At 39.1% G+C, this 25,835-nt stretch overlaps 1 long non-coding RNA gene across 1 annotated transcript in view; it reads left to right on the forward strand.

Moving 5' to 3' along the window:
- Positions 1-10,188: 10,188 nt before the first annotated feature.
- The window catches only part of LOC104909784, a 19,977-nt gene continuing 4,330 nt past the window's right edge, over positions 10,189-25,835 (forward strand). Inside the window, exons 1-2 of the long non-coding RNA XR_002111972.2 lie at positions 10,189-10,266; positions 20,277-20,353. This is a non-coding gene — a long non-coding RNA (uncharacterized LOC104909784). The remainder of the gene's footprint in view (positions 10,267-20,276; positions 20,354-25,835) is intronic.

A 25,835-nucleotide genomic window follows, 5' to 3' on the forward strand; every position in this document is an offset into this window, starting at 1 on the left:
CCTGCTTCTGATTTCCATTTTGCAAATATTATTGATACTCCAAAATGAACATACTCCATACTAATGAATAACTTCAATCTTTCCCTTCCTTTTCTGAAAAGTGATCAATTATGTACTGAACTGTCCTAAAGGCAACAGAAAGTCGGAATAGTTGGATTTTTCGACAACAGCTTCATCGTGAAATTTATTGATTGTAATCTTCACACAGTGGGAAATTAAAAATTTTGTACTCAGGAGTAGGTGCAGGGATTAGATCTGATAACAACATGCAAAGGTTTTTAAGTAGATTTCTTTTAAAAATAAATGAGCAGTATTCTCCCTTTCATTCTATTTACTACTTTAAGTAGGGCTACCCCTCTCTACCCTTTCACACTTGCCTTTCTTCTCTGTTTTGTAACGAAACTAAGAGTTATTGGGGCATCTTTCAGTCTTCCACTCTCCTGAAGAAGGCTGTGGAAAACGTTATGTCTGATGAGCTGAGGATCTGGGATTTCTGCTCCCCGGTTCTGTGCTCTGCTCATGGCACTACTCTGGTAGAAATGCGAAGATGAGCAACTCTGTGTGCACAAGTTTGATTTCACTTTTCCTTTCTTGTACATGTGCATCCAGCAGGTGAAGAACATGAGTAAGCATCCCCGTGGGGTGTAAGCTTATAAACATTTGACCTCAATTGCTGTGACTTAAGGTACTGAGGCAGCAAGAGGATCTTCATCATGACCTGGGACACAGTTCTACCATGAAGGAGAAACTGATCTGTAATACTGGCCACAATGTAAACTGCTTTTCATGCCTCCCTTTCCTCTCTCATCTATCTGTTACCCAGTGATTTACACACATTTCATCCTCTCTTCATGCTTCAATTTTCTGCCTTTCCACTCACTCCATTTTGCTGAATCCTGACTGTGTGGAAGGAACAGATGGGTCACCAAGATTTTGAGCTGTGCACTGAGGGTACCATTCACTTTTTAATTTTGATGTAATGATTTTTCTACAAAACTACTGAAAAAACACAGCAAGAGTATAAATATTTAACTACAATATAATTACTGTTTTGTAGCTATTTATAATTTATAAACTCTGGAGGAGATTAGAATATTTTGAGAAAAAGACAGGAAATTAGGAGTCTGATAAGATTCACCAGATACACTCTTTTTTAAGTTTTTCTACCATAACAGAATTCCCAATTGTTCATTAGAAACTTTCTGTATGTTGAGAGTATTTTTGAGAGATCCCATTTTTCATATTTGAGTGGAATATATGAGTGCAGCTTACAGATAAGTTTGCAGTCAGGAACTAGGACAAACGCTATCTGCCATTGAGCCAGCTTGGGCCATTTGCACAACTTGGATAGTAACAGTTATGCTTTCCTGCTTATTAAGTCATTAACTTTGCCAGATGTGTATCACAGGGGATACAAACTTTTATTTACACAGCTGTTTATGAGCTTTTTAAAAGTAAAATCGACCTCTGCGTAGTTATTCTAAACACATTAGATTTTTAATTTTAATTTTTTCAAGCATTATTGTTTATGCAAATAAATAAATAAACTTATTACAGCTTATTAAACTGATAAAATACAGTGTTTGTGTTGATAATATATAGAGCTTGTGTTACATGGTACAGGATTGTGCCTAGCAGTTCCATAGAGGTACAGTTATTGGAAGCAATGCAATCCAATACTCATAAGGAATGTCCATGTGTCACAAGATTTGCAACTTGTGCAATATATCAGATTCCAGGTAGAGATCTTGAGTTTCAGGAGTCCAGAGACATGAAGGGGTGATCTATCTGTGGTGTAACAGACGTCATGTCAGTCTATGGGTCACATAGATAGGCATTTTGAATGTGATTAAACATGGATTATGAAGTTGATCTGCTATTATATGCATGGAAATTTCAACATGATTTTTATCATTTAGATCATTTCATCTTAGTATTTCTTGCTACCTGTCACTTCCTGGGAAATGATAGCTTGCATGCTGTGGGATTGAGGTCTGCTTTGCCATGAGATGTGTGGCAAACCCCAAGGGGAACTAATGCTAGAAGTGATGTTTTCTGCCATGGTAGGGAAAGAAAAAAAACACAAGGGTGATTTTGTCTGAGAAAAATTACCTGCTGTAAATTAAATAGTCTTGTAATGCTCTCCAGTTCACCCTCTATAGAGATGTTTTCCTTTTTTTTTCATTTTGTTTGTTTTCAGTTTGAGATTATATGTTCTTGTACCCAACTATAAATAAAAAATTAAAAATCAAATGAAAAAGCAGTAGCCTTGAGTTTAACTATGAAAAATCAGGAAAAACAGTTACTCTCTTTTTTTTTTTTTTTTTTTTTTACAATAGGTGCCAGTTAGTGTGACAGAATATCCTCTGCTTGTTATGAGAATAGCTTTGAAAAAGGTGTTGCAGACATGAAATGTGTAGAGCTCCTGGAGGTGTGCATGTAACGAGTATTCAATAGAGTGTAAATATCAACGTGGAGAGGTAGAAAAGAATGGGGCCGTAGATTTGGACTATTTGTAGTTTTTATATTCAGAAAACAAAGGTGGGGACAGAAATATAATGCAAATACTGAGCTCTGTATCCTACTGAATAGAAAAAAAAACATATTTCTACTGCTGATCTGCCATATGGTTCTAGTGCATGCCTCTGGCATAGTCCTCCCTAGAAATCGCTCTACAGAATTTATGTTATTTAACTGTTATTTGATTTATATTTTTAATTTAGAATTAGAAGAAAAAAAAAATCCACACTGCAATTCATGGATCTAATATCACTTGTGACTTTTTATTGGTATTTTGATTCAAATCCAGGCCTTGCTGTGAACATGGGTAGAGCTGTTTTGCCATTGAATGGAGTATGTTTCCATCCACCGAACAAGCTAAGATCAAAGCCCACAAGGGCATGGTTAACATTTTGTGTTAGAATTTTGGGTTCGTTAGTCTGGAAGTTGAAATTAAAACCTTAGGATTTAACATCATAAACATGTCAAGCTAGCATACACTGGCTTGGCTACCAAAAGGAGTTTCCTTCCCAGGCACCTCAAAGTAACAGCTTCAGTGTTTGTGACCTTTTGGCCTTCTTCTTCATCGGGGTACATTATTGGCAGCACAGAGGAAATAGGGGACTGCAGAGAGCTACACAGTACCCTTTAGCTTCCTATTGCTCACCTATGCTGTCTACCAGATTTCTCACCTACAGTGACTGTTGGTTGGCAGGGATGGACTGCTGAGTGGCAAAGGGCAGGGAAAGGAGAAGACTTACTTCTTCCACTAGCATCAAGCAGCCTGGTACATATTCTTCCATTGCATAGTACAATCCAATGGGGGTTTAGTCCCTTTTACTTATTAATAGAATCATAGAATCATACAGGTTGGAGAAGACCACTAAGATCATCTAGTCCAATCACCAACCCATCTCCACTGCACCCACTAACCATGTCCTTCGGAGCAATATCTCCATGTTTCTTGAACATTTCCAGGGACAATGATTCCACCACTTCCCTGGGCAGCATGACCACAATTTCTGAGAGGAAATTTTTCCTTATATCCAACCTTCATAACCTGCTTTGTCAGAGCAGCTTTCTCTTCAAAAGCCTTCCAGTTCTAAGCTGTCTCAAAATAGATGGCCCATTTCCTATGCAGTGATTGACCTGTTGAAGATCATAATATTACTTAATATAAAATAGCCAGAGTCTTGTTAGCTCTGTCAGTGAAAATAGCCATACTCATAAATTGTGTGTTTGTTTTATTAATAAATGCTGTGTTTGTAAAATGATAAGATTCAGACCAGTACAGGCGCTGCTCACAGAAAGAAGCAGGAAGACCATTGGATTTTGGAAAGAGACACATTTCAATATCTTTAATTAATACAAAATTCAGATTGGAAAATTAACAAAGACATACTAAAACAGAAAGCGTCTGAACTTTAAGCAGTGCCATTTTAAGTCTGCTGGAGCATAAACATCTTTCTTTAATTGATTTCATGCCTCATGTGGTAGAAATTGCAGCTTAGTTGCAAAGTGTTGGATAGAAGCTAAAGAAGACTGAACCCTTCGATTCAGAGTTTACATTAAATAACTTCCAACTAAGCCACTAATCGTCAGTATTCTTTAGACATAGCCAAAAATCAACATTTTGTGGTAGCTTCTACCAGTTTTGCTTTTCTTTCAGAGTTACCCTTCCTTCCAGATTTTTGTTGGTGGATTCCCCCTGAACCCCTTAATCTGGTCGGTCAGGTCCTTCAGCATTTTTTCAATGTGGTTTCTCATAGGTCATTAAATATTTGCATAGGAGAGTGTTCACTGTAGTCAGAATGAACTGCTATGCCAGTGCTCTTCTACAGCAAACAGCCAGCACCTCTCTTCAATCCAGGTGCGGTCTGAGAGCTGCTTCTGCAGCAGGTTACGTGACTGAGAAGTGCAGTGTCCTGTGGGCTAGTAGCTCGTGTGAGTCTTTAGCAGAAGTGAAGAAAGTGTCCTGCCCACAGAGAAGTTGAGGTGTGTTGTGTCAATGGACTCCACAAAGCACCAAATACCAGGATTGATATCAGTGGTAAGAATACTGGAGCACAGCCAGGTTCTTGGCTGAAGACTTTGATAAAATAACTCTTCAAAGGGATGGAAAAAAAGTAGCTCTGACTAGGGAGGTGGAAGTAAAGGCACGGCATCCACTGAGACCTGGGTAGGGTGAGACTGACGAAAAGAAAAAGAAAAGAAAAGAAAAGAAAAGAAAAGAAAAGAAAAGAAAAGAAAAGAAAAGAAAAGAAAAGAAAAGAAAAGAAAAGAAAAGAAAAGAAAAGAAAAGAAAAGTGGGAGAGGAAAAACAGAGTATTAATAAGAGTAAAACTACCAATGCTACTGTTCACGTATATATATGTAAGCAATGGCATAAAGATTGTTCCAGGTCAGTTCATCAGGAAAATAAGCATGGGGCTAAGGTAATATAACTGTGAATTAAAACAATTCATCTGTGGCATTTTCATGAATTTTTTTAATATATACTAAAATTAATAATGTGTCCGTAGGTAATTTACCCATCAGTGAAAATACTATGTTTATACAATTAATTATTTGAAAAAAAAAGAAAAAGAAAAACCACTGCTGTAGGTTTAGCACTGCAGTTAGAGATAATAACATTTAACAAAATAAGGATGAGATGATGATCCAGAGGGCTCTATTGTTTCCAGAGAGTTGTATTAATTTGCATGTAATATTACTAACTTTATTTGATCTCTCTATCTGTATGTTTTTTCTTAAACTGTCTAATGGAGTTTTTACAGGAATTAATGAACAAAGGTCAGGTCAAACAACACACACTTTACCCTTGTGAACTGCCTCTTTGATGAGAGTGAGAATAGCATCATTTTTGTAAATGTTGTTCTTAGTAGAGAATGCAGAACTAGTCCCCAGTGAAGGAGTTATCCTTATTAAATATTTCATCATTTCAGCATATACCGATCCATTCTAGGGAAAATAATTAAATTCATCCAGTTATCTGTTATAAAAGACAAGTAGGAATTTACACAAAGGACAAGTTTAAGAACTGATGTCCACATTTAAGAAAAAAAGCCAAGCAAAGATTGGATTACTTAAACATGCAATGTATTTAAAAATAAAAGCAAAATCAGTATGATTGGAAGAAGGAGTAAAGGAGTTTTAATATATGCGCTTCAATGGTAGCATGGTCCAGCCAAGTGAAGCTCCATTAGACCTCTCCTTCACAGAAGTAGAAAGTTTTGGATAGAAGATGGTTATTTAGCATGCAGCAGCTGGTTAGAAATAAAATCAGAAGAGTCCCTCAACTGCTGAAACTACAAAGTATTTCCTGATTAGGAACCCAAAGTATGCAGTTTCTTTCTAAGCTCCATTTCCACCACTGAGAATGCTTACAGACATGAGTCTATGCACCTACACATGCAAAGCTCAAAAATTCACATAGGTTCAGACTTTAAACTTACTATTTTCATAGTCAAAGTCACTAAAAGTATCTTTTGGGGACCCTCATAGTGTATAACAGCTAACTGTAAGAAAAATTTTAAAGCTAACGTTCTGAGAAACTCGTTATAGAAATTCAATTATATCTCTTTTGAGGCATGTAAATTTGAGAGCGAGAGGTGTGATTTTATAAACACTCCTCAAACTTCAAATTTCACATTAAGCAACTCATTGGTCCACAGGCACTGAACTTTAACCAAACAGCCAGTTGCAATTACAATTTGGTTAATCATCTCTGTTCCTCCTGAAGATGTCCCACAGCTGCCTGGAGGCTTAGCATTCCTGATGAGCACTATGGGATCATCTCTGCTGCTAAAAACAGCTGTATTTGTAGCTTGGGGCATCTCCTGTAAAACATGCTGAAGGCGACATACTTTTCCATGTAATTCTGCTGTTGCTTTGATAGTAAGCTTGAGATTGATCTCAGCAAACCTGTTGGATGGCAAAAGTGGCTTGTCTTTATGTTTCCTGCCTAAGGACAGCTGGTTTGGTTGCTCTGGGATAAAAGAATAAGAAAGGATTCACATTATTTTAGGCAATGAAGAAAAGGCCTTCAGCTGAAGAAGGCATGCTGACAGAAATGCTGGTGCATTTGTGGAGTAATGTACTTCAGCACTGGAGCAGATGCAAAACAGTTTATCTTATTGTTGTCCAGGGAGTTAAATATATGGTTACTGTTGAAGTATCAAATCACAGTCCTTCAGCAAATCAGCGTTCAGAAATATACAGGTTTCTTAGGCCAGGTCCTGGACACGCATGTGGTCTAGAGAGGGAAGGTAGCATGCTCACATTAAAATGGTGAATGGCTTTCACTTCCTGTTTTTATTCTTTGTACTTCTTAAAACTGTTATATTTTATGTTTGCCTATTTAATCCTATCAGGAGCAACTGAAGGAACTGAAGGATCTGGGGCTGTTTAGTCTGGGGAAAAGGAGGCTGAGGGGGAGACCTTATCGCTCACTTCCAATACCTGAAAGGTGCTTACAGCGAGAGTGGGGTTGGTCTCTTCACACTGGTGACAGGTGACAGAATGAGGGGAAATGGCCTTAAGTTGCACCAGTGTATGTTTAGGTTGGATATCAGGAAACACTTCTTTACAGAAAAGGTTGTTAAGCACTGGAATAGGCTCCCCAGGGAGGTGGTTGAGTCACCATCCCTGGATGTGTTTAAAAACCATTTGGATGTGGTGCTCAGGGACATGATTTAGCAGAGGGTTATTAGTTAGGGTAGTATGGTTAGGTTGTGGTTGGACTCGATGATCTTTAAGATCTTTTCCGACCTGAGCATTTCTATGATTCTGTGATTCTATGATTGTTTTGGTATGAATACCAATATTTTTGTTTAACATAGCTGAATTAAATTAGATCTCACAAACAGCCAATCTGAAATTTCTCAGGGAAAGAAAACACATGTGACCACTGATGTGGTGTTTTATGGTGTTTGGAGCCAAGCAATGCTACTGATAGCTGTTACATTGCCAAAATTTAACTTGCTTGGTCCATGGAAGGAATCTTGATTTTTACAGGATTACCTGCAGTTCACTCATACAGCAGCAAGAAGTTCTGGAGCAGTGGGCTGCTGCTATGCCTGCGTGTCCACCTGTGTAGCTGGTTACACAACATGAGAAAAACACTTTTGAGTTAAGTGGCACTGTCAACATCCATAACGTTATTTAAGTATGTAAATGCTGCAGTCTCAGCCCTCAGAGACTGTGCACTGCTGTTCAGAGTGGTGGGGGTTTGGTTTTGTTTTCAGTTTTTCCACAGCTATTCATGATAGAAGGATAAATATTTGTCTAAACAATGGTACTCCATGTTTTAGTTGTGTTTGGTGGATCTGGGGGGGCTCATTTCCTCTGAATGGAGAATTTAATTAAATGTTTTAGGGATAGATGTTTATCCTTCTAGACAGGACAGAATGTGTCCATCAGAGGTGTTTCCATATCTGTCACTGGGCGTCACTGAACAAACCCAGTGACCCTTCTGCTCAATTAGATTTTCTTGAGCAACTTCCTGCATACAGAAATAAACTCCAGAGAAATCCTTTTTCCTTTCAGGAAGTCTCACAGTTCCCTTTCATCCCTTTCACTATTTTTTTCACCTTTATCTTCTGGCAGCTTAGCATCAGTGATTCTCTCAGCCTTTGGAGTGCCAAGCCTGACTCCACAAGAGCAGCTCCAGCAAAAGAGAAATGTCACTCAGCCATAGGTCAGAAGTGACAGGAGATGCTCCCAGCATCCAGCCTACAAAGTGCCAGCCTGCAGCAAACAGGCAGGAGGGCTAATTTATCGGATCCTAATTTGCTGTCAGTTTCTAGAGATCTCCTTCCTGATATCAGACTGCAATTCATTAAATTCCTCTAACAGGGAAGTTTATTCTCCTTCAGCCAGAATTTGAAGTTGACACAAGAGATAGGAGATGCAATACTCTGGTTTGTGTTGTAGGGGTCAGGCTGGATGACCTTCCTACTGCCTCGCTGCCTGCTTGTCTATGAGCTGCATTCATGCACTTCAAAAGGTCGTTTGTATTTCTCTCCATACAAAAAGTACAATCTGCTGTAAAACCACCGTGGTTTCTTCTTAAAACAAACTTAGCATAGCCACTATAGAGGGTTTATGACCAGCCTCTTCACAGCCCACCACACTCACTTTAAGCCTGCTGCTATGCTGCAATACATAGCCAACCTAAGTGTAAATGAAAGGTAGCTCTGTAGGAGGATGCTTTGTTTTTGCTTTTTTTTTTTTTAATCCTCTAACTTCCACAGTTCTAAATAAGTGGATAAGAGTCTCTGTAGAAATGCATTTGTTAAGAAAGGCATGGCTGGATCTCTCAGCACTGGTTGTACGTTCATGAAAGTCTCTAATGCCATATGAAAAGAGCAAGCCAACGGTTCCCAGACCACACGCTTTGTAGACACTGAAGTAAAATGTCTTTCCATAAATTGCAAAGCAAAGGTTTCATCCCTTCCCTCCCCCTCATTTTTTTTTAAGATTTTGTGAAATTACACAGTGGTAAAGGTGAGCTAGTAAAAAAACAAAGAATTTCTCTTTGGCATTATATTCCTTGTTATTCCTTCTTGGCTTTGTTATAGCTGAATGGCATGTAAGATTCAAAGCCATTCATTTTTCATCATTGTCATTAGTGCATAGTGTGACTTCTTTTTGCTTCCTCCTGAGATAAGTTATCAAAATACATGCTTTCCATGTTTTTATGCTACCTGCCAATCTAAAGGAAATTTGTGCTTTTAAATTCATCTGCTTTCTTTCCTGGTGAGTACTAAAATTGAATTTAATCACTTTTGATGGTTGGTCTTCTGGGAAGGTGCAACAATTGTTAGAAAAAGTATACAAAAAGCACTTTACATCACATAATATCACATGCTTACTTTGGTTGGTCTAAAGCTGCCTCCACTGTTCCAGATCTGAAAGGCCTTCTCATGATGGCCTGTGCTGAAATCTGATATATGACACTACCCAGGAAATGATCATATTATATGTATTTATTATACTTGTAAATGTAAAATCTCTACAGCTACTTGAAGGGAGGTTGTGGTGAGGTGGGAGTCAGCCTCTGCTCCCATGTAACTAGTGATAGAACTAGGGGGAATTGCCTCAAGATGCACCAGGAGAGATTCAGGTTGGACATTAGGAAATATTACTTCTCCAGGAGAGAAGCTGGAACGGGCTGCTCAAGGAGCTGGTGAAGTAACCATCCCTGGAGGTATTCAAGAAATATTTAGACGTTGTACTGTGAGACATGGCTTAGTGGGAAATAGTGGTGACAAGTGAATAGTTGGAGTGGATGACTTTAGAGGTCTGTTCCAACGGTGGTGATTCTATGATTCTTATGTGTATATACTCCATACATGAACAACATCATTGCACATCACACCCTTAAAAAGTGCTTGCCAAGCATTGGGATTTCCTTGAGGATCTATGGCATATGCTTCAGAGGGTATAGCAGTAGGTAATATATGTGAGAACATTGCTGTGCCACCTTATAGACTGGGGAGGAATCAAAAGTTACTTGTCCTCACTTTTCCCATTGCCAGCAAGTGTAAGAAGCAGTTGCAGGTTTAACAAGTACAGAGGGAAATACACGAGTCAAAAAGCCACAAGATAATTTAAAACAAAAGTACACTTCTTCTCTCTGATCATGTCCTCTGGAGTTTGACTACCTCAGCACCCATATCTTATGCTTTGGCACATAGGATGGCTGTTTTGACCCAGAGACCCTCTGGCCAGTCTTGGGGACTAGACAGACCTTTAAGTTGATCAGTAAGTACCTTCTTGTGTTCCTTTGTACTCTTGATATCTTTTGGTTGCACATACATATTGTTTCTTAAAAGGCACTGCACAAAGCTGATGGACAGCCTTATAGGCAAAATGCAACAAAAGAATACGAACAGGCTCAGGCTAAGACCTGCAGCTGAACAACCACCGACAAGTGGCACATTCCCTTTTTATGTAGAGAACGCTGATCAGGCTCACAAACAGTCCCAATAAGGGCTAATGATGTTACCAGCCTTTCAAGGTTATGCCACCATCAGGCATCCTTCCTGTTAATGCCTCTTTTCTCAGAAAGTAATTTATAAACCTCTATGTCTTGGAAGCTGCAGCTGTTCAGCACAGAGCTGTCAGCACTCATCTGGCTGTGAGGGTGGGCATCATGCACAGAATTGTCAGCAAAATCCAGAATTTTGTATTGATAGTGATTGCAATAAGCTAAAACACACACTGTTTTGTTTTTCCATTATGGCATGGAATTCACATTAATTACATTATTCTGAACTGACTTTTAAAACTCAATAAATTTGATATATGAGTTGCTAAGGAAAAGTGTTCGTAGTTATTATGATTACTTTTCTTACAGTACACTTTGAAATTACTCATCAGCAGTGCAGAGTGCTCCTACATGAGGACCACTAATCAAATTGTCTGATTAGGTGAAATTCTAGTCATTCAGCAGTTTCCTCATGCCAATTTGCAATAATAATTTTTCCATCACTTCTGCTCAAGGAATCTCTCAACTGCTTCAGATATAATTTCATTTCTAAACTGACTGTATAATTAAATAATACAGTATAGCCAGCAGTAATCTTTCCTCAAATTTAAATGTAAATGTTACCAGTTACCAACAGGAGCCACAGAATAATTGGCTGTGGCTAATTATGTATTATGTCTAAAGAATGTTAACATTATGGTTGCAAACTCAAGCGCTTACAAGTTGGGCAACGTCAGAATGAATGTTGCCCAGGCAACTTCCATTTTCCATCCATTTGCTTGCATGCATGTTACACTTTTTAATTGCACATTCATGCTGTTCTTTTTTTCTTCTTAAGTCCACTGCCTCAGTCAGTAAACCAGTAAAAAGCAAAGATTTCTTTTTATCTTCCTCATTAGGAGCATGCCTCTGAGCCTTATTTAATTCAGATTATTCCGGCCTTACATAGCATACATTTTTATTCATCTCTTCCTCTGTTTCTATGATGCTGTGTCTGAGCACTATATTGAAAAGGGGTGTGTGTGAGTGACACCTTGCCTAACTTCCCATTTAGGCAGGGCTGGAGTTTAGCAATCCAGACTCCTGTGATAAGAATGCAGGCTACTTAAGTGATAAGAATTGAGGAATGCTAAGCATTTTTAAACTGGATTTGTAAAGGAAGTACTGGACTGAAAAGCTTGTTGTACCATCAGCAGGCCTCTCTAAAACACATCCATGGAGGTCCAAAGAAAAGAATTCATTCTCAAGCAGGCACTTCAGTACTACCTAATAGCATCATCATTCTGTGTCTGTGGCTGTCGAGCATACAAAGTTGTTTGATGGCTGTGTATGCTTTTTCATACGAAGCTGTCAATCACTTGTTAAATCACTGATTTTTATGAACAGCATTTGCCAGGGTTACTATTCCAAGTACTCCTGCTCCAGACCTCTAGTGTCCTTAGTTCTTTAGGCACAAATGCTCAGCTCTGCTGTAAAGATGCTGAGCTTTGTAAAGGTGCTGAGGTGTTGTAGCAGCCTGGCCAGTTAGTTTGAACATTTTGTTGGGAAAAGCAGACAAACCTTGGCTCCAGTAGCTTGCTCAGCATGCTGAAGCCAGAGCACAGAATGTACTCAAATTCTTTGTCAATCTGATAATCTTTCTGCCTTCCTACAGTCTGTATACTCCATTCAACTTTTGCAGAAATAATTTGATGATTTCAACAAACTAGTCTTCCTCCTTGACCAAACCTGGACTCATCCTCATTGCAGCCCCATCTTGTATACTAAGGGAGGTATGGTCTTAAAGAGAAAAGAATAATTCAGAATTTATAGGAAAAAAAAATCCCTTGCTTGAAAATTTAAATTTAAAATCCACCTCCTGTGATGATCAAGTGGTAGAATGTACCTTTTACATAGTAAGAAACAGACATGAAATGGGAAGCTTGGTTTTCCCAAATCCTGTTTTAGGCACCTACATCCTTTTTTTAATGCCAAAGCCAATGTTCATTTCAGCAGGTATATAGTTTAGTGAACTACTTTTTTTTTAATTTATTGTTAAGTGACTTTTTCCTTATCTGTTAGATAATTACTGTAATCACAGTATTCATTAAGATATGTTTTGTTGGCAAGGAGAGCTAATAAGCCATGGGGAAAAGTAACATTGAAACATGTTTATTCATTGTCCTAAATATGCTGTGTACACAAAAAGAAGGTGCATCTGCAAAACATGTTGCATTTTAAGTAACTTATTAAGCAAGAGAAATACTAACAGTGGCTAATTGAATTGAAGGATTAATTAATGAAATTGATTGATTGTTTCTGTTCTCTGAGAGCTACACGTAGTGTTCTGTATGTGATTAATGTAATGAGGCATAAAGCCTGCCATTGCACTTGGACACTCTTAAATCTCTCACCAGGAATTTATCTGTAGCTTTACACGCCAGCACCTACTGCAGATCTCTCCTAATACCCTTTGCATTGTTTGAATTAGCAGATCTTAATGTCCACCAACTAGACTCCATTCACTTTTTCAGCCTTAAAGAGGTTTTTCCAAGTAAAGAAAAAATTCTCTCAGAAGTTACGAATGCAACTGAAAACCAGAGACGTCTGTAGGGTTGTGCTGGTGTCTCTGTGAGCCGGTGATCCCTTGTGTGCTGTGTTCCTAATGGAGCTGAGGTTGTCATTTTTCTTAACCCTAGAGACTGGAAGAGTTTGCAGTTTTGACAGCTAGAGTCACAGCATTCACACTGTTATTAAGAAAATAAAGGAAATAAAGTTTGTGCGTATGGGTGTCTTGGTATGGAACAACATGACATAGCAGGAATCCAGCATGAAATGGGCTCAGTTGACAGTCAACATCACAATAGCTTCCTACCCAATTCCCTATATTATTAAAACAAAGCAGCTGCTAACTGAAAAAAAAAAAAAAAAAAGGAAGAATAATTTATTGCATCATTTTAATATACTTAAGTTAATAGAAGAAAGAAGTGGAGAAGATGATCCAAGCCCATGTTCCAACCTGAGAGTAATTCCTGAAAAGATTATCACTGTGCAGCCATCTGACCATTACTTTATACCGTGACAATGTTAGCCTGCTGTGTGACATCTACGTCCAGTACACAGAGAACGTAAAGCAAATATTTAAAATTATAGCAGGCAAGAGGTGTTAGCGCATGCTAAAAGCACAAAGAATTTCTTCATCTGTACAGATAGATGAAAGCCAAAATAATTCTTACTGACAGACATTTCAGCTGAGAGTGGATGAATGGAAATTGCTCAGCCTCAGACAAAAGCATTTAGAATATTCTTATAAGCAACACTTCGGTGCTGATTTACAGTCAGCTGCTGTCTGCTGTGCAGGCGACAGAGGAACACGCGGCCCGCTGGGCTCTGCTGTGTGCTGCGGCACTGAGGACCAAGCGCCAGCATTTGCATCTAAGTGGATTCCTCTGGACTCCAAGAATTGTAACTAAAGAGACGTCAGCCCAAGCGTCTGCTTTCTAAACTGAAGCTGAGGCCCATCCAGGTCTTGTGGAAATAAAGTAGGATTTTTATGAACTGTTCTAAAATTTGAATACTGAGCCCCTAAACCTTCCAACTTGGTGCCTCCTAAATGTTTAGGCATTGCTGTCAGCAGAATCATTTCCCCAGAGTTCAATTTCTGGTTCTGTAAGTGCTTGCTAATTACACAGATTTTTGGTGAGATACCTCAGCTCTGTGCTAGCAGTTTCAGGAAGCAGGCTGTTCCATTTGCAATTCTCTTCCTATTAGGAAGTGAACATGCTCTGTTTAGGGCTACTCATGGAAGAGTATTTACTTTTGAAAGTTGTACCACATGTTCCTAATGCTTTGTTTGCACAGCTGTAAGAAAAGATAACTTAATGGGAAGAATAGTCTCTCAAACAAAAAAGAATTGTCTTCCAAGACGGCCATTTCACTTCCTTTGTAGCACAGCAGTGTGGGTGTAAGTTCACATTGGACATGCTTGTATGTCAGAAATTAAAATCAATGTTTTTCTTATTATGCAGCATAGAATAGATTTCACTTTGACAATACCTGCAGATCTGCTCTGTGTGACTGCACAAAAATGTAATTTAGTGACAGCTTGAAAAGCCATTTTGGTGTTACTAATTGTCATAAGTTTTCTGTAGGCAACCGTAGGAGGAGAACAAGAATTTCACACTGAAGGCAGCTGTGTAGATCTCTTATCATCTCTAAACAATAGGTTATTAAGTACAGTTTGTGATAAAAATAATTCAGTTTTACTTTAAAAACATACCTTTTTCTAAAGTGAAGAACATGAGTTCAGTAGCATGTTTTCTTCAAGTAAGGCCTACGGATATGAAATAAAACTGATTTAAACATATTCCAGTTAAATAACTGAAGTTTAAAGAATAGATACTACTGATTGCAAGTCAAGAGTGGAATGAAGTGAAACCATTTATAATCTGTGATGACAGCTGTGCATGAGGAGGAAAGGCTGTGTCCCAGAGAACAGCCCGTCTGCAGCAGTCACTTTAACCCAGACACAGCTCTGACCATCAACAAGATCCTGGCAGTAAGGTCTCCTCCTGGCAAGAAGTATTGTGCAAAGATCAGATCTACATTTTGGAAGGATAACCTAGGAAATAATTTTGTTTATTATTTATATTTACCCAGTTAAGCTATGAGATGAAGGAAATGAGATTAGCTCAGGAGGACTTGATGATCGGGAAATTTTTTGTTTAAAATTGTCTAGGTGATTAAACTATATACGTGGGTTGGCATTAAGGATCAAGACCGTCAAGAATAGCTTAAAACTGACTTTTAAACAAGTAGATCAAAGCAGCTATTTTCCTTGATTAATTCTGCTTTAGAACTTGATATCTCACTGTCCCTTCCTTTCTTTGATTCAAGGAAGCTAGCTTTTTTTAATAATAACAGATTAATTTATGTGGGGAGAGATATAAAATCTGATATAAATTAAGAGGAGGGAAGGCAGGTTTTTCTCTAGTTTAAACAGCACAAATCAGACCTTGTTTTGTCCATAGCCTAGGAGCTCATAGTCACGTCACAGAATGATACCTTCACTATCTGAGTACACGTTAACATTTGGAAAAGCAAAATCTTTCTTCAGAGGGGAAAATCCTTGGTAGTGGTGTTAATTCTCCTCTTTTTGATCTTCCAGGGAATTTAAAACAACATGGCATAAATTCTTCTCCCCCTTTCTTCCCTTTCTCCCCTCAAAATCTAGGGCAGAACGTTCTACTTCAATATCATCGTTTTATAATGTCAGGATCAAGAGATAGAGAGCTGGATGTTCTCCTTAAGAAAGCTGACATCCACATCATGTCCCCTGAAGTGTGGTGGCTTGACTTAAGTCCCCGCTTGGGAGTCAGGTACTTCTCTGGTTCTTTAGACTCAACCACCTGCTTGCCTCTCATTATTATTTCCACAATTCTGTTACAGACAGTGGCTGCTATTTCCTTGCACGGTATTGTCTTGGATACATCAGTACCCATCTTTTTTAGATCATTATCTCCAAAACATTAGTTTTATTCAAGACAGAAGTAGTTTCATCTTTCTAGAGAAATAAGGTGAAAGTAATTTGGCTTGATTAGAGAGAGGGGCTCAGAGTAGTTTTCATTCACTTCAGAGCTCAGTTCATATCTTGTCATACTTCATATCCTTCGTACTTTCCCATGGCTTCTGAGACAGAATCTGTGAAGTGGGGTTTCCTGCTGGCTGCCTCTCAGGTTCCTACTTGTGATAGGACCACAAAAGCATTTTTCTGCTAACACAGCTGCAGAGTGCTGAGATGAGGAGGCATCACCACAGTGTGCCTCAGTTCCTGAGGAGCTGCACTGCGCAGCTCTAGCGATCTGACATCGCTTCCTGACTTTGCAGGTGTGGTTGCTCATGAGGTACCATATTCGGTGCCAAGGCTAAGATCTTGTATTTTGCAACGTCACACAGGTTTGTTAAAGGAAGTGAAGTGCCAGGTGCTATGAGTTTGGTGTTGTAAAACCATTCTGGCTTCTTTGAACAACCCTCTCCTATTAGTTTGTCTCATGTAAGTGATTTGCAAGCATAAAAGCTGTTGTTGCCCTTTCCCACCTTGGATTATTTTCATTAAATAAGAAATCTATGATAGCCAATATTTTTTTTGACAGTTTGGCAGCCTTAGGCATGTTTGGTAATGTCTTTGCTTACAAAGCTAAGCCCAGCAGTATTATCAAACACCAGCTTATCCAATATCTTTGCAGTTTTCTTGTCATTGTTGTGTTTTGGGATTTTTTGTTTGTTTTTGTTTTTCTGACAGCATCTTTCTTTTCCCTCTGGATATTGCTTTTTCCCCATTTTCAGGCCTCTTAATTTATAATTCCATAAAATTGTTTCATCCATTATACCTTGGGTTGCTCCTATTACTTCACTATTCAGACTCTAAGGAAAGATTTAATTCTTTATATTTATTTCAAAGGGAGAGCAGCTTCCATGCCTATCAGTATGCTATGGACTCTCACCTCTGCCAGAGCAATGGGTAGAAATTGCTAGTAGTAAAGTTTGTGAAAGCTTTTGAAATTAAATCATTAAACAGGAAGGTCGCTGAACTTCCTGAACAATTCACAGTCAAAATCAGTTAACTAATTAATGATACTTTTTACTTTGCCCCTCAAAGAATTTTAGGATCTTTATTCAATCCAGTCACAAATGTTGGCCAACTGTGGTTTATTTGACTACGTGATTGTACTTCATAAGCATCTGCACTTGATGTGCTTTGACCCAAACATTAACAGAAGTGACAATGCTTCTGAAGAAGAAAAAGATCAGCAGAAATACTATTTTAATATAAAATCTCAAGAGAGTTGTCTTTGTTGACCATGACTGAGAACACCATGGGGTCTGGAAAGGACCTAAAAAGCTGATCCAGGCCATCCTCCTAAAATGCATGCCAGATTCAACTTGGCTTACATTGTGCCAGCATATTTAATTAATCTGTGATGAAGAATCTCTGATGTTGTAGACCTCACATGACCTCATCAGCCTCCCCAGGCAGTCTGTTCCTCTGTTTTCACAGCTAGAAAGTCCCGGACTTTCTTGGTACAATTTTTTTTTTCACGTCCTCTCTTCTTCAAACTGGTTCTATTATAAGAGAGAAGGTAGAAGAAATAAATGAAGTTATTTGGGTGGTAAAAAAAAGCACTTTATACGTATATGGCTCTTCTGGCAATGCTGAGTTTCTGCAGGTACCACTTCAGTCTGAGAGACTGGAATCATCTCTTCCAGCCAAAAGCACAAGTGTCTTGATATAGCTGTCGTAACAAAACACCATCAGAACATATCTGACCTAAGCACACACTAAGCACACACTCATGTAATGCATTCTTTGCTCCACACAGACATTGACCTGCATTTGATCTGGGAGAAGTTCTGGGTTAATGTACCAGAAGAAGTGAGAGTGGCAGATTCCTTTTGCTGGACTCCTTTTATTGTACCAATGGCCTAGGAATTTACCGGGTGATATTTCAAGTAAATATGTGTTCATATGGTAAATATTGGTAAAATGATAAAGCGTGCATGACATTACTGGCCACAGACAATGAGGCAGAAGTAAATTGTACTCACGTATAAATTTCTCAAGAGGATATTCCTGGCCAGGTCCAGATCCATCAGGATTTAGGGGATCTGGAGTTACACTTCCTACTGTGAATGCCATGTTTCCTTCTTCTTTCCAGCTCTGGCTGAAGGGATTCTTAGACAGCATTTTTGAAGGATGTGTGGCTACACACCATGCAGATGTCAGAAATAGGGCTTTTCAATGCACAATTCTTGTCACTGTAGTTCAGTGGCTGCCATAAATCTTCATATCTGGATATACCAGTGTCCACATCTGTTTGCCTTGTATAATAACATAGGGTTTCAGAACACATGCTTGCATTTCAGAAGAGCATGCTTATCTTACTCCTTCACCATGCCCATTATATATGAGAAGAAGCATTCCCTCTTCTGTGGGTTTTCTGAAGCACTTTGTATCTGCATATCTTCATGTCAGAAAACCAATACCAAAGGAAAATAGGGTCATGCCCTTTACACTGACATTAAGGGTACATATTTGTCTTTCTCACATACGACTGAGTTGAACTCATTAAATTGTGGTAATGTGCATTTACAGCAATTTTACAGCTGAAATATGCCCGTGTTTTCTGAGTTCTCATGTTGCAGTCTCAGCATGTCCAAAAGTCCACATTTTCCTGCTCTCTTTTTAAAAGCTGGCAAATGTTTATAAAGATGTTAATGCTTTTAAGAGCTCCCGGTGTTTGGATATTCACCTGGGCCAGCCTTGAGGTTATGACTATGAGGTTTGTGAAGCTATGTTGGTGGAAAAAAACGTGGGTCTCTACCTTAGAGTACATTATCACCACATAGAGATCTGGAAACAGTTCAACATCTGGAAGAATATCCCTACCAAATTCTAGGAAACTGTGTTTAAACCACATTTAGCCACTTAGAAACCATGAGAGTTCTGTTGGCTTGTAGAGCTCAACAACAACAATAATCTCTCAATGCTCTATTTTTAAGTGTTTTGACATATCTTCAGCTGATTTAAGTAAGCATCATCAATGAAAAAAAGATTTTTAAAAATTCTAGAGAATTTGGATACATATCAATGAAGTTTTTAAGCCAAAAAAAAAAAAAAAAATCAGCCAGATCAGTTTTGTTGGTCCTAGCATTGTATCTAATGAGCATTTAATTATCTTTCTAAACATAGTGTAGATGTGATTTTTTTAGAGTATTTTTTATTTATTTATGTTTTAGAGTTTTGGACTGTTCTTGATAAGTGGAGGTTATCCTTTCCAGGTATTACTGTCATCATGGTACCATTTACATCCATGACCTCAGTGTAGGGCAGACTTTGCTAAAATGCTTCATTATATTAAGGCAGAAAGCAGCCTTCTCCATCAGTGCTTTATTTTATCTTCAGCTTCAGAATGTTAGCTGAGTTCTTCTTAAGACACTCCCAAAATACTTAAACTGAAACAAAAATATTGTAGACATTCTCGTAATTTATTTCCGAGAGCTATTTTAGGATGAATTTGTGGGTTTTGCAGTGGGTTATCTAGTGGCCAGCTTTCCCAGTGTGCTTGATAATGGTATCACAAAGCAGCATACTTCACAGGATCATATCTAAATTTTGCTGTATTTTCAAGAAGGCAAGTTAGTTTGCATGTGTTTTTTCCTTCTAACAGTTGTTACTGGGGAAACAGATGAGAATTCATTAGGACATCAATACACAGTGAACCCATAGGTGTGATATTAGGTTATATGAAAATCATACCTGTTATGTAGTAAATGTCACAGCATCACTGTCTGTGTTATATTCATTTCAGGATTTCAGAAAAATAGTCTGGTGTTGTTAATTGAGATTGCCTAAGTACAGCCATCATGAGCTGTGGTTATTTCTTCAGGTGGAGCCAGTTCTGATTCCCTTAATCATGGAAAGATACTTCTAACTATAGAAAGACCATAGAGAAGAGTTTTCTGGAGAACTAAATAACACATGTTAACAAAGTAGGCTTTGCATCACTGTTGCTTGGTTGGTAGGATCTCCAAGCATTAACATGTCATCCTGGTGAAATCTGTTTTGCTCTCTTGCCACCTGTTGGTTACTACTGAAGTGAGAGAGATAAACATTCTTCTGAGAAACAACCAAGTGCATGGCTCATCCAGAAACCATTGATTTTAAAAAAAATGAGGAGGAAAAAGAAATAATAATACACAAAATGCTAAAGTATCTTATCTTTTTGTTTGTTTTGATTATTTTCAGTCTTGGAATTGAACCAAGTGATTATTCCCACTTATGGAACTGTGCCAGATCAGCAAAACCTTCATGCTCCAGACTGGGTGGGTACTTCTTTACTTTAACTATGGCTACCAATATTTTTTTTCTTGTATAAGTCTTCAACAGCAGATTCCAACAGAATGGCACGCCACTGCATTTGCAGCACAGCCAGTTCATTTGTGTGACTGTGCTATATCTCTGCTTCCCTAAAGATACCTGAAGTCTTTGGCTCAGGTGTAAGAGTGCATGTTGACACAGTCACTGAACACAATTAGAAGTGACAAGTCACTAGATCAGTTACAAATCTATATTCACTATAAACTGATAGACACACACGCATTTCCTTTCTGTATATGGTTTTGTGTTTGCATGTACAGGATTTTTGTGTGCTTGTACAAGGATAAATATATGAATACACCCTACATAAACATACATACTCTATAAATTCAGACACACCCAGGTATTAGTTGGCCAATGTGAGTTCAGAACTTTTTCAGAGAAAGCTGGGAAGCAGCAGAGACTGAGATGTCAAAAAAGGAAAAAGAACTGGAGGTCTCTGTTCCCTGTATCTGGAGTTCAATTTCCCCAACAAACCTAATGTTTCCTACAGCTATCAGGCTTCTGGCCCTAGCTGAAGATCTCCTGCATCAGATCCCATTTATCTTTAAGGTCTGGCCTGCTGACTCTAACAAGCCCTGCCACTGGGTGTGCCATGGCACCTGCTTTGCCAACCTGATGCCCATCTGGCATGCTGATGAATCCAATTTCATTTTTTACCCTAGTGTGATACTAGTGCAGTTTGCAATTGCACAGGGATATAGATATAGGCCTGGATTCAAAAAGCTGTAAAATCATATACCTATTATAAAGCTATTGGAGTTACTCCATAGAAACAAGCTCTGTGTTTCATTACTGTGATGGCAAAAGTCATTGCCATTGGATTTAAGTGTGCATAGGTTGTCATATCTATTCAGGCTACCTTTACAAGTGGATCAGTGTTAAAGGAGGACAGAGATTAAAGAAACAGGTTAAACATTGCCAAGAATTGCTTTCTGGACTAATTAATTTTGAGCACCTAAGAGCTGGTCATGGTTTTCACATATGGGAATCCATTCAAAAAATTGCTGCAGTGATGCCATAAAGTAACGACATCTAGAGCTGGTTATCAGTCAGCCCTGTCCAAGATATTGACATGTAAACTATTGCCTATTTACAAGTAACTGAAACAACCTATGCTTTTTTCTCATCATCATCAACCAAATAGCATTCAAGGAACGACAGCCTGCTACTGCTGCTACCAGCTATCCCAGTAGCTTGCAGAGGAAGGCTATTATATGGGTGTGGAGAAACAGGTCCTGCTGATGTTTCTGTATGTAAGGATATATTTTGTTTTCTTCATGTATCTAAAACAGAATACAATACAAGGGTCATGGTGGTTTTTCTCCTGTCTCTGATGTAGGAAACAAATACCAAATCCACTAGGAATGAAGTATCCTTTTGTGAGCTAACCCTGCCTCTGAGCACTCTTATAGGGTCTTCATTTGATGCTGCTCCAGGCTCTGGAAAAAAATATTTACTCTTTCTCTGAAGGAGGAAATTGAATCAAGACCTTCCATTTCCTAACTGAGGTCCCTTACTAGGATGTTATAAAAATCCATCTGAGGATTTCATTGTGGTTCAGTGATTATTCTTTTTTATGTCTTTATATGAAATGAGATAACATCAGAACAAACAATGCCATGTACCTTGTGGTTAGAAAATTCTTCACTGAGCAGTCAAGGTAGAATTTATTTTTATTTCTACTAAAAATCAGCTGCCCAAATCAATTTTGTTTTTAGTTCCTCATGTTGACCAGCACTTATCATTTCTGTTCAGTTTTAGCAGAATCTTTTCCACACTGCTCATTCCATGTTAGAACCTCCAGGGTAGTTTCAGTGACCAAAACAGTTGAATAAAATTCAGTTCCACCAAGCCTGCCCAGGTGTAGCTAGAAAGGGAAACTAAATAGGAAACCTAGCCTTAAACTACTGCATAAAAGGAAGTGCTCTACCAATTGTCTAAACTTACATTATGCTTTCTAGCTGGGTGTACTTTGTGAAATTGATCCAGCAAGGTTGTACATGTACAGAAAATTGCAGGAAAAGTATTAGAGGTCTTATGTAGAGAATCTGAATGTGGTCCCAGGTAATTGGATTTTACCCTGATTGTACTGTAGAGCTTTTGTGCAAGAGTTGTGAGATTGTGTATATCCAGCTTTTTGTCTATTTGCAGAGTGTCAAAGGGGAGTGCCCGTGGTTTGTTTGCATTAGCAAAATGTGGTCATATATGGGCCTGAGGGTACTGCTCTTCAGAGTGCCAAGCACTCTAGAAAACCCAGTGTCTCACACTGGAATTCCAGATTCGGTAGCTTGGCAGCAGTTTTGACTAAGATTCCTCAGTGATCCATGCAATCACTGTTAAATTAGGATTATACTGTTGCTTTCTCTCCAGAGAGATCTTGTGAAAATTGATGTCTTAACATTTGTATGAGTAGAATATTGAGATTATAGGAGGAGAATACCACGGAAATAGAAGGAAATCTCCATTTTAGGTTCTCAGACTACTTAGATGAAGTGTAACAAAAAAGGCATTGAATAAAGAAGACAGCAAGGAGTGTAATAGTATGTGGCTTTGCAGCCAAACCATGTGTCATACACAGTGTATAAGGAAGACAGAGTTACACAGACAGCCTTCATCTAAGCTCCTCCCAGCTCTCAGATGTTTTGCTTTGCAGCCTTAGCTGCTCCACTGATGGATAGCTTGAATTTGGATTTGATAGTAAACACAGTTCTGAGATTCAACATCTGCAGAGGGAATTCTTTGCCATTAACTGCTTTCCAGCTGTGTTAATGCCATTCCTCAGACATGATTTCTGCAGCAGAAAGGCTTCAACGAATTCTGATCAAGTGCTAGATGTTCCTGCATCCAGAAAAGGAGAGGTGCTGAAAAATGTGTTTTCAGGGGAGTACTGTCTTTGCCTTCATTAGAAGTGAGGGCACGTGGTCTGTCTGTAGGCAGGAGGAACTGGGATTCTTCCCACAGCCAGCGGCTGTATGTGGGCTCAGGCAGAAAGTCCAGTGGGTGTCTCATCAAAAGTTAGCTCTGGAGGTGAGGCTTCCCAATTTCTTTGCATGTTAAGGTACTGAGGAAAACATCTTCTGATTCAGAACTTGCTAATAATCTCATTGTTACTAAAAACAGAACTGAAACAGTCCTTCATTGTTATTAGCAAATATGAGTCATGAGAGAGAATGCTGAATGCACAGCAGTTATTGCCCTATGGAGGCACATACCAACATTAGTTTCTCATGGTGTGCAAATGAAGTTATAACCTGCAAAAGCAAATGCTTACATTGGTCTTGGTGTCAGAGCAGATGTCTCTAGTGGTCACTCAGAATAGAAAGTAATTAAACATCTTATTATATAGCTGTGATAATAATTAAGACTTCACATTTCTGTAGCATTTTCACCAGAGGAGCTCAAAGCACTGTACAAATAATGATGTTTCACGACATCCAGGTCATATTATGTATTTCCTTTTTAAATACGTGATTGGAAGAGAAGTATCCTTAGGTCAGCGGAGAGGAGGGCAGCACTGTGACATTTCCACCAAGGCCAAACCCACTACTACCATGCAGCCTGTGGTGCCCTGCCGAGTGGGTTGTGTGCTGGAGGGCTCTGTGCTGGGACTGGATTACACGGTCATGCTCTGCTCACCTGTCCCAGCACTGGTTTACCTCCTGTCTTGCTGCAAGAACCTGTTTGGAGGTTCTCTGAAAACTATGTGATATTGCAGACAAGTGGTTTAACCCTCCAGTAATGATTAATTTGCCACCACTGACAATCATACCAAGGGCTCCTGTGGACTAAATAAAGGACTTCTTTTATCCTTCCAATTAGTTACGCCTTTCCTGCGGAAACTCTTTTTTTTATTTAAAAACGAACAAATAAACAATTTACAATACTGTGCTTGTTCAGAATGTTGTAAGTAATAAAAAATATCTGCAGTTCCCATTCCACCTATTTTTTCAGTATCTAAAAGGCTGCTACAAGAAAGAAGGGGATGGACTCTTTAACAGAGTTTGTGATGATAGAAAGGGGAAATGGCTTCAAGCTTAAAGAGAGTAGATTTAGGTTGGATATAAGGAAAAAGTCTTTTACAGGTGAGGCACTGGAACAGTTGCCTAGTTATGTGGTTGAAGCCCAGTCCCTGGTGACTTTCAGGGCAAGGCCCGGATCAGGCTCTGGGCAACCGGATCTAGCTGTGCATGTCCCTGTTCATTGCAGCGGAGTTGGACTAGATGGCCTTCAGAGGTCCCTTCCAGCTCTAAGGATTCTATGATTTTTCTTCATTCCTGTCTCTGTGCTGCTCTTCCCACCATTACCCCCACTGTTTGTTTAACAGTGCAATGCCCTGGGGAAGCTGAAGAAGCTAAGACAGTTTCTGTGCAATGCTACTTTTTCTGCCCTGGAATGGAGCACTGTTGCTGCTGAGGAGAGTTCAGGTCTCCTTTATTGACTACTGCAGCATCACACGTAGCTATGGCTACAGGAGCAGGCTCAGGAGTCAGGCACAGCCATCCTGGTTACATGTGAGGAATCCTGAGAAGCTCAGGGGCTTAGGGCCAGTTCCACCACCGGGGTTTGGTCACTCAGTCTGGGGCACCAAGCTGCTGGGAGCCAGGGGCAAAGAGCTCTGTGCCGGGTACACATGTGTGGAAAGGCTGGCTGGGCTGGGCTTGGGCCTTCATGGCTCTTGCACATCTGTCAGCGTGGTGCCTCACAGCCCTGAGTCCCACTGTGCTGGCTGGGAGCACCAAGGCACCACGGCTGTGAAACAGCACTTTTGATGTTGTATGTAATGTCTGCACTATACACATTTCCGGGCTTTTTGTTGCTGCAGACCACCACTAAACTTATCCCTTGGAGCCATTATCCACTGATCCATATCCTGATGTGACCTGAAGCTCAGAGGTGCACTTCCTTCATTTTGCTGGCCTCACTGCCTCTAGGCTGGCTCCCACAGAGGTACCCGAAGTGTTTCAGATTCTTCCTGCTGATAAAGCAGAGTGGCTCCCTGTCTCACTGGTGGGAATGATTGTACAGCACTCTGCAAAGTATTAAATATAATCACTACTTTACAGCTAAAGGTATTTTTTGCCTATTTATTAATGTTGTTAATCAATATTAACCTGCTATCCACTTGAGTATCATTATAATGTTAACGTGCACAACCAGTTGTCTCCCTCAGTACTTAAAATGATTAGACTAAGGCTAAGAAAATTAGAAAGTGCTGTAAATAGACCCCAAGTTTGCTTCTTCCAGAACAAAGAAGTATCAATGGACCTGTTCATTATTTTCAGTGATAATGTGCTGCTGATACTTAAGCAAAATTATGGATTGGAATTTCAGCCTCCATTAACTTGTGTGTGTGTGTGCACAAAGTTGTGTGCATTCACCTGATAATAACATTTGTAATATTGTCAAATAATATTACATATTATA

Source organism: Meleagris gallopavo, chromosome 1, assembly GCF_000146605.3.
Source record: "Meleagris gallopavo isolate NT-WF06-2002-E0010 breed Aviagen turkey brand Nicholas breeding stock chromosome 1, Turkey_5.1, whole genome shotgun sequence".
Lineage (NCBI taxonomy): Eukaryota > Metazoa > Chordata > Aves > Galliformes > Phasianidae > Meleagris > Meleagris gallopavo.